The following is a 21,421-nucleotide window of genomic DNA, read 5'->3' as shown; positions in this document are numbered from 1 at the left end:
CCCCCCCGTGGCCCTGCCGCTCAGTCCTGGGGGGGCGGGGCCGCGCGAAGCGGCGTCTCCCAGGCGGGGGGCGCGAGGCAGGGGGCGGGGCGGCCCCGGCCCCCGCCAATCAGAGCCGCGATCACATCCATGCAAATAGGAGCACAATGGAGCAAGCCCATCACTCGCCCCTGCAAGCAAGCTTGAAATGGGCTTCTGTTTGAGCGGCAGTCAGGCTCACCAATGACTCTGTATTTTGGGCCAGCGGAGCCCAATAGCGAGGCAGGGAAGGCGGGCCCGAGCTGGGTTAGGGTGTCCTTGTAGGGTGTCTGAGCTAAACTTCACCAAATAATAGCTGTTTGTATTTTGGCTGCTGCAGGAGCCATTTTAGGTAAGTTCTTCTCTTAACTTTTTATTTTCCTTCCCGGCCTCGGCGGACCGGCCTTGTCTGCGGGCCCCTAGCCCCGCCCCGCTGGCCGGGCTGGAGGGGTGACCGCTATTCCCGCCGCCGCCCCCGCGGAGAAGTTGCTCCATTGGCGTCCTGCGTCTGTTTGCAGGGGTGGAGGAGGTGGGCTGGTGCCAGGCTGCTGCTCCGGGAGGGGGCGGGGGCCCCGGCGAGTCCACCGATCGCGCACCCCATAGGTCCCCTTCTTAGGCATTAGCGCGCACTTGCCCCAAAATTGGAGCCTGGAGGGGTCCAGCACCCCCGCTGCCAAGTTTTGTGCATTATTAAGTGGCACGTTTGAGCTTTTTTAAAAAAACAAAAACAAAAAAAACAACTCTCTCCTTCAGGGTATTTATTTTCTTCACTGTTGATAAGTAACAGGGTCCGTTGCTCCCAAATATCCAGGGACGTGCCTGTCAGATGTGCAAAGGGTTGGCAGCTTCTTGGTTTTTAAAAAGACGTTATTAGGAAATCCCCTCACTAGTGAGATAATTGAAATTTGAGTTTGTTTGCAGCTTCAGTTTTATTTGATCCAATTAAAAATGTATAAGCAGGCACTTTATATTTGTGTACATAAAGTATTCCTAGTTCCAGTTACAACTAATGTGACTGGGTTGAGTCGTGTGGGATCTAATAAGGCAGTATAATTCAATTTTGAACTTGTAGGCCCGTGTTCTCTAAATTAGGGTTTATGGACCATGTAATCTGGCCAAGGATTCTAGTGACTCTGGCATTTCTGAGCATCTTTCTTTGGGGCTCACCTGTGTGTGCCTTATTCCCCACTCCCTGAAAATGGCTCGTTTCTGGTGTAACAGATCCAAGAACAGAGAAAATGCACATTTTAGACATGTATAGTTTTCAGGGTGTCTGGAATGTTGTCTGAGATTTGATTATTATTTCCCCAAGGGTGTGTAAGTATACTGTCCCCATGTGCTCCAAATTTCTGCATACTTTATGGGGATATGCTTGTGACCGTTGAATGGAGAGGTGGCTCTGCTCCTTTGCAGGGTAGTTTGTGAGCTGTTTTACTGGGGTCTGTCCCACTGACTATATGTGGCACAGTTGAGTTTGACTGAAAGCCAAATGGAAAGATTAGGTTGGCAATCTCAGAGAGAGAGTTTTTGTGAACTTTGAGGTTCTCTGGCAACAGAAAGAAGGTTTGAGAGCGGTGTATGATAAAATGATTAGGCACGAATCGTCAAGTAATATGGTTTATGCCAACCAGAGCAGGTGGTTTCTCTAGTAAGCAAATGCATCACTGAAACTGAAGGCCTTTGGAAAATGTGGATGTTAAGATTATGAATTTCAGAGTTCTTTCAGTCCCAGAGCAGATTTCATAGATGAATTATGATTGGTTTTGATTCTAAACTTTTATCTTGATTAATAGACTATTAAAAGCTAACCTGAAAGGAAATTTAAAAAAGAAGAAAAAAAGCTAACCTATACATATCCTCTCCCACTTTCCCCTTTTGCGTAAGCTTTGGAATCTCTCTTATAGAAACCAGACTTTGTTACTGTTCTTGACGTAGTCTGACTGTGGGCACAGTAAATCTAGATCTGCTGTGAAATTAAACTTGTATCTTAGTGTGTTATCACAGTCTCTCTGGAGTTAGATTTTTTATTCTGCAGTTATTTCTTTACTTTTCACATTTAGCACTTCTGTTAACTGCACTGCAAACTCTGACTATGACCATTTTTACAACTTTTGAATGTTCTATATCTTTATAATTATTTTTGTAGTTTATTATTACAGTTGGAGGCTTACCGAACTCATTAGTTTCTTATTTAAAGCAAGCTCTAGACAGTTGAAAGACCAGTTAAAAGTGAATTAGGAGAGCCACAACCACACTGCAGCATTTTTGGAACATTAGTTTCTTTGTATTTCTTTATTCATTTTTCTTCCATCTATTTACAATACCAAAGAAAATATGGAGCAGAGTCTTATCTCTTTAGAAACATCTTTTTTTGTGATTTTTGTCATAATACTACAGAAAACCTATCAGAAACAACAGGCTACTGGGTTGTGGCGATCTCTATGGTTTATAGAAATTTCTTTTTTTTTTTTTGGAGAGGTTTTTCACTATAGGGCGCATACGCTCGCCAGACAGACAGAGAGAGACATAGAGACAGAAAGCGAGAAATCACCACCCAGGGGGGATGGTCACGCCGCAATCCCTTCTCCTCCATTCTCCTCTTGGGATCTTGGGCACGCATGCACACGCACCCGGTGTGAGTTTTAAGCCACCGGGTCCGGGACGCAAACCGCGGTCGACTACGTGGGAGTCCAGCGACATAGCCATTATGCTAACTGCTGGTCCCAGGTTTATAGAAATTTCTAAGAACTTTTTTGTTTTTCTTGGTTTCTCAACTAGAGTTTGTGGTTATGTCTTGTGTTAAACCAAGAGGCTCCACAACTTCAGGCTTGATTCTCACTGTAGGTGCCTATGTTTTTCAACTGTCATGGAAAGACTATGTATGGCTCACACAGTGCACCACATGAGGTCATGTAGTGGACCCCATGTATTCTGAATCTCTCTGAACAGATTTTAGGATGCAGAGACTACCTACAAAAATACTTTGGTGTGGGGCAATAATAGTATCCAAACTGAATGAGGATACTGTGTTTTACCACCTTCCTACTGCCAGTATAGCAAGACTTACAATAGTTTTGTTTTTAGTAAACATTTAGTGGTTTTCTTATATGAGGGTACTTCAAAGAATTAATGGAAAACGGAATTAAGGTACAAATTTTAAAAATGCAAATTTGTTTTGTTGCAAAATATTAAAAATTCATGCAAACTTTTTTCATAATAAGCATTTTCAATGAACATTTTGAAGACTGTTATTTCCATCCTTCATATGAAGCTTTTTTTTTTTTTTGAAAAGGTTTTTGCCATAGGGCGTGTACGCTGGCCAGAAAGACAGAGACACAGAAAGCAAGAAATCACCTCCTGGGGGGATGGCCACGCCGCAATCCCTTCTCCTTTTTCCTCTCGGGATCTTGGGCGCGCGCACACACACACGTGCCCGGTGTGAGTTTTAAGCCACCGGGTCCAGGACTCAAACCTCAGTAGACAACTTGGGAGTCCAGCGAGATAGCCGTTAAGCTAACTGCTAGTCCCATGAAGCTTTAGTTTAACTCAGTGAAGAGCTGCAGCAAATTCCATAGGACTGTTTACATTCTCTGGTAGCAGGTTATTGTACTGAAAACTCTTTGAAATAACATAAAATAATAGCTAGGGCTTAGGTATCAGTTCTCTAGCGAACATTTTTGTTTGCAATTGGAATGTGACAGACTTGTAAGGGGACCAAAAAGAACTAGTTCTGATTGAATACCTGGTGTGTATCCAACACCCAGCCAGGTGCTGAGGTTACCAAAATGAAAATAAAAAATAACCATTTTCATAGACAACTTCATGAGGCTGGACTGCACCTCAGAAATGAAGTAACTTATTCATGACTATAAAGCTAATAAGTGACAGAGCCAGAATTTTAACCCAAATTATCTGGATCCAAAAACACATATCTTTTCACTAACAATTTTCTCTTAAAACTTCTTTAAAAGCTTGAGAGTGTTGGCATATTTTAGTGTGTTAGGTTAACCAACACACCTTCCCTAAGTTCATATATGCACTCATTTCTACTTTTCCATTCAGGCATTACCACTGAGCAGGGTTACTGTAGAGTACTGTGAGGGCACTTCTTGCCCCCCTTGTCTCTATAGCGTAAGAGTAGCCTTCCTAGGACATTTAGGGGTTTGGGTGTAACATGGGACAGTGATAACCATGTAGTTCAGAGGAAGAATGCACTCAGTTTTTCCTTGCCAAATGTTCTTTTTTTTTTTAGTTTATGTTGTGGAGGTGTTGATACCCTTATGAGAAATCGTTACTTCCATAAAAGTCCCGAGGTAGTAATGGACTTATTTTAAAAGATCCATCACTGTTCCCATTTCCAAACTAAATCCTTTGCATAAAATCCAGAGAAAAATGTGTATATTCTGTAGTATATCTGCGTTTGTTGATTTATATAGTCCGTAATACTGATTCTGTACATACTCTTACATTTATTCTTTGTGTCGTTAGCCATCATTGTTCTATTCTGGGACCTTAAGAATTTCTGACATAAATAACACCTCTTTTAAAGAATCAGTTTTTTTCAATTTTTATAATTAATCTCTTTTCTTTATAGTCATAATGAACTTAAAATTTTTGGCAATGATTTTTCAGCAGACTCCCATGGTGCTTTTATCGGTTAGCATTTCAGAAGAACTTAACATTACTAAGACAGTATTTGAACATTTTCAGAAAAGCTAGGAAGTAGGAACTTTAAAGGTAACTTCAGGACATAGATCCAAATACATATAGAAAGTGATAGGAACATACTTGAATTTTTTTTAAATAAGTAAAGTGAGATTTCCATTTTTTACCCTTTTTAAAAATTTTTAAAAATTTGTCAGAGGGCATGTGCAGTTGTTCAAGAGGGAAACAGAGAAGCCCTTTGCATGGGGAATGGTCACACTGCAGGCCTTCCCCTCCATTTCGCCCTCCTTTTGCGATTCTGGGCATGTATGCTCACTTGCCCAACGTATGTTTTTCAAGCAGCTGGGTAGGGGACTGAAATCATGCAGTGGGTGGTTTGGGATCCAGTCACCTTAACCACCATACTGCTAGCTGGTCCTCCACTTCTGTAGAAGGTATTTACTGATCACATTGCATGGATCAAATATATAATTTTTTTATCAAGTAGTTGCCACTTTGTATTTTGGATTTTCTTGTACATTGTGTGGTGAGAGAATTTGTTTTGGTGGCTCTTTATAATTCCTTTTTAATTCTAAAATTGTTTTAATATAAAAGGTCAGGCTTAAGGGTAAAAGACTTTTCATCACATTAACTTTTGGTTCCTACCTACTTAGGCTGAGACTTTTTCCCATTTGGGACAAATCTTTAGCTGTTCAGTGAACTCAAAATAGCATGCAAAATTTTGTTGTGTCTACATTTTTATAGGAAGAGAATCCATTGCTTTTATGATTCTCATATGAATCCGTGACTCTCACCGTCACTCGTCACCTACCCCTTATCCATGTCCACTCACATACCAAAAGAAACAAAACTCATAAGGATCATTGACTTAGGTTATTCCAAAACTATTGTTTTTGCTTGAGCAAAATCTGCCTACAGGCTGACTTCTTTGGGCCGTGCTTTTTTTCTCTTTGCTTGATTTGCCAGAGAGTACTGTGCACTTGTGTGTGAGTAGGAGTTTGGAGGCAGAGAGAAAGCACCCACTGGGGGGATAGCCTTTTCACAGCCCCTTCTCAACACTGCCCTCTTGTGACTTCGGGCACGCATGCTTATGTGCACAGTGTGTTTTTAGAGCTGTTGGGTCTGGGACTTGTTGGCTGTATGGAATCCAGCCTCCTTAAGCACCCTGCCACCAGCTGGCCCCTTTAGGCCTTTTTTGCCCTTTAGCAGATAGTTTAGCCTCAGCCTTGATCAGTTGGTCTTCTGGGTTTGGAGAAGTATTGTTGCATCTTTCTGGGCGGCATCCAGGCATACCCTGGGGCAATATCCTGAGGTCATCCCCAGAATTCTTCCCTCCTTGTGGTCCTATGGAAGCTATCCATGCCATTGCAGTCTGAAAGAGTTGAAGATTGGAGTGGGAAGAATGGGACAAATGCATGACAGCCTTAGAAGGTGTTGGGTCTCTAAGTTTTAACCATCTGCCTCTTGAGATAGAACTGGAGGAGTGGCTGTGGTAAAAGTTCCTGACATTTTTCTAGCTTTGAATACTACGTATTCATTCTGCTATTGCTTCATTTAGTATGTTAGGGGGGAAAAGAGTTTTTGTTTCTTACTCTGAAATGAAGCCCTGTACTTTCTTTTTTTAAAGAATCATTTATTTACTATTATTTATTATTATTCCGTTTGACCAGAGAGAAACAGGCAGAGAGAGGAAGAGTGAGATAGCAAGCTGCCAGGTCTGGAACTCAAACCATGGTTGGCCATATTTTTATGTTCCTTAGGTTTTTATGAGAAACTTCAGTTTATATTAATGTTATTTTAAAAAAATAATTATTTTATTTAACTGTATTTATTTATTGTTTTTTAATTTGACCAGAGAAGGACAGAGTGAGAGAAAGAGAGAGAGAAAGTGAGAAAGCAAGCTGCCAGGTCTGGGATTCAAACGGTGGTCAGCCATGTGAGAGCCCAGAGCACTTAACCGCTACACCACCTGCCAACCTTTATAAATATTAATTTTAAATGGAGTTTTTCCTACTGTAGTTGAACATATAAGCTTATTTTACAGAGAGCATGTGTATATGTAGAAATTCTTGATTTAGATAAAGAATTCATATTAAAGTTCTCAGAGACTTATTTATGATTTACTTAAATAATAAGCAAATTGGTGTAACAGAATCCTAGAGCAGTAGGAAAATTCTCAGAGCAGCTCTAGGAAGTCAAACTTGAAGTTATCCTGGAAGTTTTCTTAGAAGGCCCACTTGTTGGGAGAGACCAGAAGGTGAATCGAAGGAAAAATCAGTTATATATTTTAGTTGAGGTTTATGTTTTACTATTAAATAAAATAAAATTTTTCACTTGCCAGAAAGAGACAGCAAGAGGGAGAAAGCACCCCCCAGTGGAATGGGGTGTGGTCACAGCACAAGCCCTTTTCAATTTCTCTATTCTTTTGGCCTCTTGGTTAGGCTGAGAGAGGTGCCCTGTGTGTTTTTTTGGCAACCTGCGGAAACCAGGATTTGAACTTGGGTTGGCCTTGTAGGATTCAGTTCCCTTAGCTACTAGGCTGTGCAGCCATGCTAGTTTCTTTGGTGTGATGTGTAGATTGCTAAGTGAAGGGCATTGACTTTTATAAAGGAATTCTGTTTGTTTTTTCTTCCTTAAGGGTACATGAATAGTGTACCTGGACTGTTTACTTAGAGTTCAAGAAAAACCATCAGTATTCTAAGAAGTTCTTTGAAGGATTATGTCACGTAAGCTAGGTTCAGATCAAAGGTTTTATGTACTGGAAGAAATTCTGTGTAATTTAACACAGACTTTATTATTGCTCATTGTGTATTTTGGGTTAACAACTTGTGCAGTGTTAGCAGTCTAAATTCAGCTATGGGGTCTAAATTCAACTTTAGGTTTGAGTGAAAAAGTTAAACCATCATTGTTGATCATGTGATAGATTCAAGTCACATTATAAATGATGTCACCATTAGATTGTTTCTTTAAGGAGACCCAGTACAGTTTCCCTTTAGGGGATTGTTTAGAGGTATTCTGCCTAATGGTAGGAACAGTGGCAAAAGCCACTTGACTTATAAAAATAAACTGAGAATATGGTAGATGTGCAAGAGACTGTTAATGACCAACTCCAGAAAGATCATTGTAAAAATGTAAATTGAGATCTTCTAGATCAGGCTGCTCAAAGCAGTTCTGTGAACTGTTACCTGTGAGGAGATGAGTACAGAACTTGAAAAGAATCATGTAGCTGCTTTTGTAGTCGTTTGCCAGAAAATGATTTGTCTGCTTAATAATAAATGTTAGTTGATATAGTCTTTTTTTTTTTTTTTTTTTTTTTGCCAGAGGGCATGTATGCTTGGGAGGTGGGGGAACAAAGCACCCCTTACAGGGCATGGTCATGTTGCAATCCCTTCCCCTCCCTCTCTTCCCCCTTTTGGGATTTTGGGCATGTAGCCATACATAACACCCTGTGTGTTTTTCAAAGTACCGGGTCCCAGGGTCAAATAGCAAGGTCAGCCGTGTGGGATCTGGGTACCTTATCCACCAGGCCATTGAGAAGGCCCTATGTTGTAGTCCTTTTTAATTTATTTTTTCCCAGTGATTTCATTTTTCTGGTATAATAACCCATGCTGGGTTGGGAAAGAACAAAAACAGAAACTACAGAGAGCACTGCTCAGAGTGATGGATAACAAATATAAGCATTACTTTGGAGCTTGTTAGAAATGCAGGGTTTAGGGACCAGCAGTTGGCGTACTGGCTATGTTGCTGGACTCCCATGTGGTCGACTGTGGTTCAAGTCCCGGACCCAGTGGCTTAAAACTCACACCAGGCACATGTGCATGCATGCCCAAGATCCCAGGAGGAGAAGGGATTGCAGTATGGCCATCCCCCCTGGGGGGTGATTTCTCGCTTTCTGTCTCTCTGTCTCTCTCTGTCTCTGTCTTTCTGGAGAATGCATGCGCCCTATAGCAAAAACCTCTCCAAAAAAAAAAAAAAGGTGCAGGGTTTAGGCACCATCTTGGTCCTACTGAGATAGGGTACCTGGCTGGGAGCTGGGGAATATGTGTTTTCACAAACTATACTGATCATTTCTGTATACTTGGGTCTTTGAGAAACAGTTCTACATCAGCACTGTGCAGTGGAACTGTCTGCTGTGTGTGTCCCATACTTGTGTAGGAGCTGCTAAGCCACGTGTTGCTTTTGAGTCCTTAAAGTATGGCTAGCATGACTGAGGAGGAAAAATTTTAAAGGCCACTCATGGCTAGTGGCAGCTGTACTGGACAGAACAGCTCTAGACCCTTTAGCCCCCTCACTCCCTTTGGAGCAAAAGTGGAATTATTTTCTTCATCTGGAAAGGAGAATATAATATGGGACAAGACTGTTCTCCAGCCTGAAGTGAGACTAAACGAGTCATATAACAAAATTTGACACTGTTTACTCATTTATATTTACCTATTTATTTTTATCTGAAAGCTGATTTGAATGTTCAGGAAATAGGATCAGAAAATAAAATTGGATGTGTCTTGTAAGGCTTTGACACTATTTACCTATTTATATTTATCTGTTTATTTTTATCTGACAGTTGATTTGAATGTTCAGAAAATAGTAGGATCAGAAAATAAATTTGGATGTCTCTTTGCAAGGCTTTGCAAACAGCAAGATAGCTGTTTCAGAGAGACCTTATGACCCTTCGTATCTCTGACTAACATGCATGATGTCTTTCAGTATAACTTCTGAAGCTTTTTTCTTTCATGTAAAGATTTAAGACAGGCAGCTTTTAAGTGCAATACTGTAGTTCTCCAGTTTTCAATAGAAAATGCTGGTTTGAAGGTTGTTATTACTTTTTTTAATAGAGATGTTTGTTGAAGTACTTCTGATTTATCTATTAACTAAATTGGGGGATGGTATTTGAGTTTATAAAGAGAATCTTTGTTTCTTATAACAGTGACCACAACTCTTTTGAAAGGCTGAGTCTTACCCTTTATTCCTGTTCTATTTAAAAATTGGTTTGTTAAAAAGAGGAATTTTGTGCCAGCCTGTGGTGTGGTGGTTAAGGCAGCTGGATCCTACATGGCCGAATTCATGGCTCAAGTCCGGAACCCAGCAACTTGAGGAACATGCTGGGTGTGTATGCATGATTGCCTAGAATCCCAAAAGGAAGGAGAGATGGAAGATAAGGGATTACAGCATAACCATGTCCATTGGGGGATGCTTTCTCATTTTCCTTCTGTCTCTGTCTCTGAGAGTACCTACACCCTCTGGCAAAATTGGAAAAAAAAAGATTTCTTTTGCTCATTCAAGACTGCATATACTCATCCCTCTCCCCTTTCTGTATACTGTACTTCAAATTTTAAACTCCTAAAAATCAAGGAAAGCATTGACTCTGGTACATTGATTAGAATCCATTGCAGAATTGGAAATTTATTTTGTGACTGACAAGTGGAAAGGAATTTGGCTATAGATGTAAATGAAAATCCACATGTAAAATCATAGCTTTTGAAAATGCTGTCTAGGCATTATAAAATAATTTAATGAAATAGCAGCTTTATTTAATATATTTACTAGGCTTTAAGTGTTCAAGTAGGAAATCATTAGTCATTTAGGCAGTGACTCTTGAAGCATGAGAGGACATTAAATAGTGTTCCATGGGGCTTATAGACTCATAGAATGTTAGAATCACAAGATTCCTTAAAGAACATGAATAGGGTTGCCAGCGTGCAAAGTTTATAATACAGCTGTGCCTGTTTTGTTTATGGCTTGAGTTAATGCTGTATTGTCTTCCTTTGGTGTTTATTGCAAGTCAGCACAGTGTTCCCATTAATTCTGTTGTAGGAACAGTCAGTCTTACACTCCAAGAGCAGAGATAGTGAAGATGTGGTGATAGGTCATTTGGGCAGAGATTTCTGTTTAGCTGAAAATGACCCAGGTGTCACTGAGTGTGGTGCTTAAACTTAACATTTTTTACGGTGATTTGGGCTATTTTGTCTGATATTCTCCAGAGACTTTAAAATCCTGTATCTCTGGGTATGTATTTGAATGATTGCTATGGGTGTTAACTCCAAAGTCCAGTCATTTGGAATTTAGAACTGATAGTTTGATAGATCCCCTGCTTGAAAGGATTGGAAGTTCCTTGCTTCAAGTGGTTCCCATCTCTGCCTCTGGTTCCTGGAATATTTTATGAGATGTTACTAAAAGACTGCAGTTTCATAAACCAGGCACAAATGCCTGTCTCCTTATTTACACATAATGCTACTTTGTTCACTTTTTTTTTCTTTTTTAAATGTGAGAGGATGCCTACATGTAGGAGAGAGAGAGAGAGAGAGAGAGAATGTGTGTGTGTGTGTGTGTGTGTGTGTGTGTGTCATGGCAGGAGGAACAAAAGGAGAGAGAGAGTACCCTCCTCCCAATGGGACCTGGTTATACCCCAGTCTGTTTTTCCCCTCCAGTTCTCCATCCCAGCAGAATCCTGGGCGTGTGTGCCTACCATGTTTTTTAAACCAGCTGGGCCAAGACTCAAGCCCTGGTTGGCCAGGTAGAATCTGACTTCTTTGGCACAGCACTTACCTCCTGTGTTACATGGCCAGCCCATGCTCTCTGCGATCTCACCTGTAGCATTTCATACCAGTAGGGCTCTCCCTTGGTATTTTCAACGATGTTACATGTTCACGCTTGATGTAAGTTTTGTTGCTGCCATCTATTTCTAGTTGAGACTGAAGTGTGCATTTTAACTAGATTTTCGTATAGCAAAACTCATCAGGATTGCAGAAGAATAGAGCTGGAAGATATTTCTGGGATTATCTAGTCCCAATCTCATCATTTCATGGGATGATGGAATGAGTTCCCACTTATATAAATATCAGCCCCAGAGCTGATCTATGGCCAAGTCACAATTAGAAATTAATTCTTGAGGGACCAGCAGATGGCATAATAGTTATGTCACTGAATTCCCACATAGTTGACTGTAGTTCAAGTCCTGAACCCGGCAGCTTAAAACTCATGCTGGGCACTTGTGTGTGAAGAAAATGGAGAGGGGATTTCAGTGTGGCCATCCCCCCCAGGGGGTGATTTCTTGTTTTCTGTGTCTCTGTCACTCTCTGTCTTTCCGGTGAGTGCCTCTGCCCTATAGCAAAAATCTGTCAAATACAAAATAAATAAATGAGAGAAATAAAAAGAAAGAAAACTCAATTAATTCTTGGGGTACAAAAAAAGAAAGGAAGAAGTTCTAGGGGTCAGCAGGTGGCATGGTAGTTGAGCTGCTGGACTCCCATATGGCCAGTCATGGTTCAAGTCCCTGACTTGGTGCCTTGCTTTCTGGCTTTCTCTTTCTCTCTGTCTCTGGTAAGCACATGTGCCCTATAGCAAATAATAATAATAAAATTAAATAAATGAATCTTTAGGGGAAAAAAGAAAGGTAAAAGAAATTCTCATTTTACTAATAGGATTTTCCCTCTAATCCCTAAGGGTTAGGGTTCTAAAAATCCACATAAAATAATTTCCCTTAAGAATTTAAGAGGAACATAGTAGGAAGAAGTGCCCCGAGATTAAGAGTGATCCTGTGGAAGACTGCATGATTTTTAAGAATGTCCTTGAAAGTAAAACAGCAAAGAAATGATCAATGGAATTTGATATGGCCCTAAATGAATAAGAATGGGTGGTACTATTTTAGTAACTCTTGTTTACTATGTCTTGTTTACTAGAAATGTTTTGGCATGTCCCTCCTCATATCATTGTCAATGCTTGTACTATTTTATTTACTATTTTTTTTTTCTCATTAGAAACTTCTTGGCATTTCTCTCGCTTATATCATTGGTAAAACACTTGTAAATTCATCTTTGCTTTATTGCAAATAATATGTGATTTTTTTAAAATATTTGCTTATTCAGCCATTCATTTTTATGATTTAGTTATTGAAATAGGTTTTTCCCAGACCCCTCAATAATCATGACAGTAATAATAGCTATCAATCACTAATGCTTACATACCTGTATGCCAGGTATGGTGCTGGGCTCTTTCATGGTATGGTGATTGTTAGGATTTGTCACCAATATTTCTGATTACTTTTCTTTTGGTCATGTGGTAGGATTACTCTGTTAACCTTGAAGTTAGTGGTGGCTATGTGATTTGCTTTAGATATTGAAATCTGAATGGAAGCGATGAGTGTCACTTCTGGGGGATACCTTTTCTTTTGAAAGAGATATGCCATGGTTTTATAAGTCTAAGTAAGTAAACCTTTGCTTGAAGCACTGAGGTTTTGTTTTGTTTGCCAGAGGGCACCTGTGCTCACCAGAGAGACAGAGAGAGGGAGAAAGCACCTTCTAATAGGGTGTGATCATGCTGCAATCCCTTCTCCATTTCTCCTTCTTGTCAGTTGGGGTATTAGGCATACGTGCCCATGCACCCAGTGTATTTCTCAAGCCGTCAGGGCCAGGATTCTAATTGTTCAGTTGGCCATGTGGGGTCCAGGCCCTTAAATGATGCCATGGAGCCGGCCCAAGGCACTGAGTTTTTCATGGATTTTTTTATTACTGTGGCATAACCAAACCCATACCGATGAATTCACATGCATTATTATTGTGGCCCATTATATCGTTGAGGAAAATGAGACAAAAGGATTCAGTTACGAGTCCACAACTGTAGAACTAATAACTCTGGCAGTTTGATTTTTGAACACTGCATTTTTGTTTTATATTTTATTTTATTTATTATTATTATTGTTTTAATTTGCTATGGTGTACACACGCTCATGAGAGAGAGAGAAAGTGAGAATGCAATCCATGAGAGAGAAAGAGAAAAATCAGAAAGCAAGCCACCCGGTCTGGGACTCGGAGCACTGTCTGCCATGTGGGAGTCCAGTGCCTTAACCACCATGCCACCTGCCAACCCCTAGCCCTGCATTCTTGAGAACCACAGTTTGCTGCCAGTCTTTATGTTGTACTGTATTAGTACCCTCTGTGATAAATATATTTGATATATATCGGGGTGTCAGAAAAGTCATGATGCATTTTTGCATAGAAAAATACATCATGGCTTTTTCAGTGACCCCATAGAATATGGACTCTGAGATTACCTCTCTGTTCCATCCCTTCTTATAGATGTTTTTAAAGATCTAGATCCAGGAGTACCAGATTTATTCTTTTCAATGTCCTACTGCAAAAACCTCTGTTTTTTTGTCAATTATTGTCTACTTTTACTGTCTTCTGGAATTCCACCTTGTATAATATGATAATATTTTGTAAGTAACTTTCTTAGAAGGCCATGATGAGCCATATTTATAGGACGGCTTCCCAGCAATCATAATGACATTATGGCATATTGCTCAGTACATGGATTCTATAGCTAGACTGCTTATGTTCAAATCCTAAATCTTCCACTTACAGAATGTGTGAACTTCTGTGTGGTTCAGTTTCCTCATCTGTAAACTGGAGATGATAATAATGCTTATTTCATATGGTGGTTTTGCGAATTAAATTCATTAATTTATTTATAACTGGAACAATGCTTTATGCATTGTAAGCATGAGTTAAGTGTTGGATATTATAATTTTAAAGAATCAGGTTTCACAGTGCCAGGATGAGTGCTGAAAAATCATTATCCCTTTATTAAGGTTAATATTAAGTTATTTAAGGTTTGGGCTGGCAGGTGGCAAGGTAGTTAAAAGGTGCTGGATTCCCAAATGGCCAACTGCCCTTTGAGTTCCAGACTTGACGACGTACTTTCTTGAGTTTCCTTTCTCTCTCTCTGTGTCTCTCTCTGATCAAATTAAAAAATAACAATAACAAATAGAAGTAAATAAATAAGGAAATATTTCTTTTAAAAAAGGGAAAGTTTAAGCCTCCTTTTTTTTTGTTCCTTTTATTCAACATATTATCAGTAATAGATTCTATGAGGCACTATTTTCTAGGAGAAGGGTATGACCTAGAGATTTGCCATCAAAAAATTTATAGTATAAAGAGGAGATAAGATATTCATAAATGCCTGTACACAGATATTTGTGCCATTATATTATGTAGCCCGTGAAAAGTATCATAAGACAAGAAAGATATAGGGCTTCCAGAAAGTTAAGAAAGGGGAAGAGGGGAGTCAGAGAAGGCTTTGAGTCAGACAGGGCATTTAGTGGGATTGGGAGGATAGGCAGGATTTGGATGTGTAGAGACTGGGTGAGGAAGGGAGGAAGTCTCTAGGTAGAAGGAAATGAGAAATCAGAAGCCCATGATAAATTTGTTTACCTGTTCACCAAATACTTATTGAACATCTATTATGTACTAGGCACTGGTAAAAACCTGGGGTGTACCTGAGATGCAGCAGTAAACACAGTTATATTCCTGCTCTCATGAGCCTACATTCTAGTGAGTATTTGAATATTGGTGTGAACTGGTGGTTTTCTTCTTTCTAGGAAGAAAAATAAAGCAAGATAACGAGACAGAATAGATTTATACAACTAAGAAAAGCATGGTGAATTTCTAAAGTTTTTCTTAAAGGAATTTAAAAAAATGTTTTATAATTTTTTATCTTCCATGAAAGAAAAAGAGAGAGAGTGGGAGACAGGCCTCAGTCTGCCCTGATCATGGGTGCCCAGCAGGCACAAGGAAGCCCTCGGGTACAAATCCGTGACCTTCTCACATGGTACAGCATCACGGAGCACTACATTACTGGTGTGTTACTGCTACTAGTCCTTTTAGGGTATCTTTTGAAGAATGGCATGGCATAGCTAAATGGCTTTTTCTGTGCTATGGTCCATATTTGTGCTGTTCTCCCTGCTTGCCGTTCTCTGCCCCTTGCTCTTGACCTATCTAGATCATTTTCTTCCTTTGAGATGTGAGAATAAGTTCCAGTGGCCTTTTGGAGTCCTCTCTGTGTCTGCCTGAAGCAGTCTCTCTTGCTGCATTTTTGGAGTCAGATTTTGCTGATACAACTAATTTGGCATTTTGTATTGAATTGCTTTTGTCTTCCCTCAGATTTTTATTCCTATATTCCTTTATTATGTAAGTATGTGATGTCTATTTATTTAGTAAATAGTTACTAAATATTCATTGTATTTCAGCAGTTACTGGACACTAGGAACTTGATGATAACTTCAAGTGCTCTCTGCGCTTGTAGAATGAACTGTCTTAGAAAGGTAAACTGCTACTATAAACACCATAATGATTGTCAAATTAGAGCTATGTTCAAAGTTTTATTAGAATGGGAAGTGGGAGCAGCCATCAACTCAAGGCTATTGGTTAAAACTTTTGAAAGGAAGGAACTTTTAAACTGGTTCTTGAAATTTGATTTGGAGTGTGATTCTCAGAGACCAGGATTGGCGTCTATCATTTTGGAAAGGCTATTATGCATAGGAAATATTCCAGAAGCATACAGTGAACTGTGGAGTACTGGCAGGCAAGCTGGTAGAGGGGTAGGCTAGAGATGTTGAAAAGGCTTTTGAATTTGTGTTGGCAGAGGGGAGTCATCAGAGATTTTAATACAGGAGAGTTGCAGTATTCTATGCTTGGACAGCAGAAGTTGGTTTAGAACAGTGGCACCCAGACTTTGTGGCATATTAGAATTACTTGAAAAACTTTTAAACATACCACAAATTCCAAGCTGTACACAATAAAATCAGATATTCTCAAGAAGAGGACACAGGTATTGGGTGTTTTAGTAACTTTCTAGGTGATTCCTGTGTGTACTCAAGTTTGAGACCCACTGGCTTAAAGAGCCTAATGAAGGAATGATACAGTAGGCTATTTCAGAGGCTTGACTAAGGGGTAAATCTTTGAATTCACGCAGTGGGAGCTGGGATAAGGAGAAACAGAGCCAAGTAATTATTCTTCTCTTTAAGTTTCTATATTTTTGTTTTCTACAATAAAATTGTTGCTTCTACAGGTGCAATGTCCATTTTCTGTGCTTTGAATTCCTCATAGAAATTTGTAAATAGTAGGTTCTTAATAAATATTTGAATTCCAGTCACATACTCGGCAGCTCCAACTGCTTGTGCCACATGCAAAACTGAACTCCACATCTTTTCAGGTGTATCTGGGTACTAGTTGGATTACTAGGTGTAAAACGAGATAGAAGAAAGTTTTAGGACAGTGGTCCCCAGTCTTCCCTGCACCAGGGACCAGCCTTGTGGAAGATAATCCCTCCACTGATGGGGATTAGGGGTTGGCCTTGGGATGACCCTACTGTATATCCTCCACTGCACACCCCATTTCCACCACTAGCGCATTGCAATATACAATGAAACAATCACACAACCACAGGTTTTGGTAGGAGGCAGTGCAAGTGATGGAGGAGTGGCTGCAAACACACACGAAGCCCTGCCCACTGCCTTGCATGCCACATGCCCCCTTGCCAAGAGGCCTGACAGACCAGTGCCAGTCCGTCATAGGTCCGCCAAAGGCAAGGCTTACTGAGAGTACCATTTCCAACTGTATGCATAATCTTAGAGATTAGGCTTCATGAAAAGGATTCTTTTAACCCAGTGTTTCTCAACAGTTTTCTTTTCTTCCTCCTTCATTGTTTCCCAAGGAGCCTTTTTATTAAGACTTCTTTTTTTTAAGTGTTATTGCTCTCCTTATGAAATTTTAATAGCACAGATATACTGTGTAATCTGCTTATGTACTGTGTGTACATCTGCTTAATACAATACCAAGATTTTTTTACCCCTAAAAATGAATACTTTCTCCTGAGGGTGATAGTGCCCCATTGAGAATGCTTTATTTGAACCTAGGTTGAGGACAGCCTAATGCCTGGAAAGGAAGGAGGCCAAAGACTCAACTGTCTGTCTACCTACAAAGAATGTACCTTAGGTTCATATCTGACTGCTAAAACTAGAGTTTTGTAAGCTTCTGACTTAAGTAACTGGCAGTAATAGAAACATTGTGTTATGCTCAGCACACACACACACACACACACACACACACACACGTGTGTGTGTGTGTATGTGTATAGTTAATTAAAATATTTTTATGGTTTTTAAATTGTTTTTTCCTTTTTTTTTTTTAAGAGAGATTTCTTTGGCATAGGGCTCCTGTGTTTATCAGAAAAACAGAGACACACAGAGACAAAATGAGAAATCATTTCCCTGGGGCAGGGGCGGGGAGGGGAGCGTGGCCACGTTGCAATCCCTTCTTCATTTTCCTCTCAGGATTTTCGGCATGCATGCACAGGTGCCCAGCGTGAGTTTCAAGCCTCCGGGTCTGGACTTGAACCATGGTTGGCCATGTGGGAGTCCAGCGACATAACCATTACACCATCTGCTTGTCCCCTATCTTTTATTTTTCTTTCTTAATTTGCTAGAGGACATGTGCACTTGTTGGAAAGGGACAGAGAGAGAAGGAGAAAATGAGAACACTCTCCATGGGGGATGGTCAGGCTGCAATCTTTCTCCTCCATTTTCCTCTCCTTCTGTGATTTTGGGGGCACACGCACATGTGCCTGACTTGTTACTCAAGCTGCCAGGTCCAGGACTCAAAACTGCGCAGGTGACCAGGTGGGATCCAGGGCCTTAACTGGCAGGCCACTGGCTGGTCTGCTTGGCATTCATACTCTGTGATGCCCTCTATTTTTTATTCTTCAGTCTTTTTAAAAGCTTTATTAAAATGTAATTTACATATCATAAAATGGACTTGGTTTAAAAAGAAATGCTGGTCGTGACCCACTGACTAGCCAAAGTGTGAGAGCCAGTGGGAAGAACAGTGCCAAGGCAGAGCTAGTCTAGAGACTGCAGAGAGAAGAGCAGAGAGGTACACCAGGGCTCAACTGTGAACCTCTGTGCTCACGGCAGTCATTGGACTGTTTGTTTATTCAGTTTTTATTTTTTTGTTATAGGGTGTGTGCTCTCACCAGAGAGAGTGAGAGAGAGAGAAAGGGAAAGTGAGAAATTACTCCCTGGAGGAGATGGCCATGCTGCTATTTCTTCTCCATTTTCCTCTTGGGATTTTTGGGCACACATGCTCCTGTGCCTGGTGTGATTTTTTTCCAAGCCCCTGGGTCCGGGATTTGAATCATATAGTTGATCGTATGGGCTCCAGTGCCTTGACTTCCACACCGCCTGCTGGCCCCGACTCTGTTTTAATAAACACCCTCAAACGTGAGCAAACTGGCAGTTTGACTTCTCGATGTGAGATGAAGGCTGGGAACTCATGGTAGGGGAGGCTGTTGGGAGCTTCTTAAGCCCACAGGTAAAGTCACTCTGGTGGGTAGCCAAAGGACTTGTTTCCCAGGGAAGTGAAATAGGCACCTTCATTCCGTTATTTGTGGTGCTAGCTTCCCTTTTCCTTGAAAGGGACAAAGAGAGTGATAGAGGAGGGTTTAGAGAGAAAGAAGGTTGGATCTCACATTAGATGGTAGCACCTGAAGTTCTTGAAATTCTCATTATTTAACTGGGCTTATCCATGGGATATTTTAGAGAGTAACTTCAGGGACCTATATATCAGATCACTTTGCTGTCATCAGTCTGTTAATTGAAAGGAGTTAATGCACCATGGAAAAAATGAGAAAACTATGAAGTTTTCCCTAGGAGAATAGAAGGGGAAAGGGTCCATAGAATGAGGTGTAACTTTGCTTTGTTGGGATGTATTTGTAGCCAGAGGGAGGCCCTGCATAGTTAAGAGGGATCAGCATACAAGCCAGGAAGTCAGAGTTGGAAATGCCCAGACAGTAGATCTGGCCCCATTGCTAGGCAGGGCAGGAATATGATAGGACGGAGTAAAACTGAGGTATCCGGCTGTTTGAAACTCATACTGGACACTTGTGTGTGCGTGCCTGCCCCAAATCCCGGAGAGTGGAGGAGAAGGTATTGCCATCCCCCCTGAGTATGTCGTGGCCATCCCCCCCACCCCCCATAGGGGGGGTGATTTCCTGTTTTCTGTCACTCTCTGTGGTGAGTGCACATACCCTATAGCAAAAATCTCTCTTAAAAAAATCCCAAGAAACAGAAAGCCTGGGGCATCCTAAATAGAGCAAACATTTGTTGAGTGCTCAAAATAGAGCAAACATTTATTGAGTGCTTATGATATACCAAGAACTAAGCATTTTATATTATCTCATTTAATCCTTTAACACCTGAATTTGTAGGTTCTGTCATTACCTCCATTTTACGAATGAGGGAACTCTGAGGCGCACAGGGTCACGCAGACGCTTGTTCCTCCATGTGTATAAGTGCAGGGCATTGGAGACTCTGTTGTGAAGTGAGTGAACCCACTGCTTCTGGGACCAGGTCTCCTGCATCATACCTCTCTCTCTCTCAGGCGAACAGCCTACCTGGCAGATCTCATTCTCTTCATTCAAGCTCTTTAGTCTCTAGGTTGCTACTCTGAAGTTCATTCTTAAAGGCTGGTAATCATAATACTAAAAATAACATTGTCCTAGAGACTATTTATAGATTTTTATTCTCTTTTCTTGAGTACAGACTGTGCCTTATCTGGAAATACCACTTATTTGGGGACTTTAGCATTGGGCATTTAAATGGTAGGGTACGTTTAGTGGTAGTCATATTTCAAACCAGTTCTACAGATGTTTGCTTTGTTAAGAACCTTCCCCTGCCATGCAGTTGGTGCTGGGGTGACAAATGTGATCATAGGGGAAATAAACATGACCAGTATTTAAATTGCAATGAAACTAAGTAGAAGAGTAATAGGAGCATAGCAGAGGTTAGAGAGATTAGGGGGAAGTTTCTGAAAGGATTAACATCTGTATTAGGTTTCATAGGTTTCATAGGATGATTAGGAATTTGGCCTGGAGGTAGACAATCACAGAAAAATTAAGTGAAAATTGCTAGCAACTTGAGTAGAGGCTTCCTTCTATATAATCACTAATGTTTCTAGATTTTTAAAAAATGTATTTACAAGGAACTTCCAGTCGTAAAATTCCTTTTTTTTACCTAGAGTCTTGAAATGCCATCAGAATTATATGCCTTGGTGGAAGAGTTGGATGCCTAGGAATTATGTTTCTGGCCAGTTGTAAGAGACAGAACTAATACCCAGGTAGCACCTGTAGACTCAGCTGTAACTCTGGACAAAAGTTTTTCACTTGTGTGAAGTGATAATGGTGTTCCCTGCTATCTAGCTTCAACCCAATATTCTTTTTAAAAAAGAATTATTTATTTTTATTTGTTACTGTTGTTGTTATTATTTTCTAATTTGCTATAGGGCACCTGTGCTCACCAGAGACAGAGAGAGAGGGAAAGTGAGAAAGCAAGCCGCCAGATCCAGGACTTGAACTGCAGTAGGCTATGTGGGAGTCCAGCACCTTGACTATCATGCCATTTGCTGGGCCCCAACCCAAGATTTGATTGTATTTGCTTGGCTAGATTTCTCTTCTCTTATACAAAAATATTAGTAGTTTATTGTTATTATCCAGAAGGTATTTAGTCATTCAGTCACCAATGTTTATTGACTTTTTTGGGGTGGGGGTAGAGTAAGGCTCCTCAAAACCCAAAAACTTAGGTTCTTGAAATATAACATAAATTTCAGTCAAGTGTTCTAATCTCAAGACACTGCCTGCCTGATGGCCTTTTACATGAATACAAAGAGTGTCTCCAAAAACTTCATGGAAAGTACATGTTATGACAAAACCATGCATGAATTTCAAACATTTTTGGCACCAAAATAAACTTAAATTCCATTTTCCAATGAACTTTTTGGAATCTCCTCTATACCTGGGTAACCATCACCATTCTTGGATCAAGAGTCCATTCTAGCATCCCATAATTTTCTCTCATGATCCTTCCTTGATAAGACATCTCCACCCACCCCCCACACACCCCTTTGGTCACTTC

At 40.4% G+C, this 21,421-nt stretch overlaps 1 protein-coding gene across 1 annotated transcript in view; it reads left to right on the top strand.

The window, feature by feature from the left end:
- Positions 1 to 312: 312 nt before the first annotated feature.
- Positions 313 to 21,421, top strand: part of CHD6 (chromodomain helicase DNA binding protein 6) — a 266,925-nt gene continuing 245,816 nt past the window's right edge. The window contains exon 1 of the mRNA XM_027770197.1: positions 313 to 370. The gene's annotated coding sequence lies outside the window, so the exon portion shown is untranslated. The remainder of the gene's footprint in view (positions 371 to 21,421) is intronic.

This window comes from Tupaia chinensis, unplaced genomic scaffold (genome assembly GCF_000334495.1).
Source record: "Tupaia chinensis unplaced genomic scaffold, TupChi_1.0 Scaffold000115_1, whole genome shotgun sequence".
Classification (NCBI taxonomy): Eukaryota; Metazoa; Chordata; class Mammalia; order Scandentia; family Tupaiidae; genus Tupaia; species Tupaia belangeri.
This window is presented reverse-complemented; position numbering and strand designations above follow the sequence as displayed.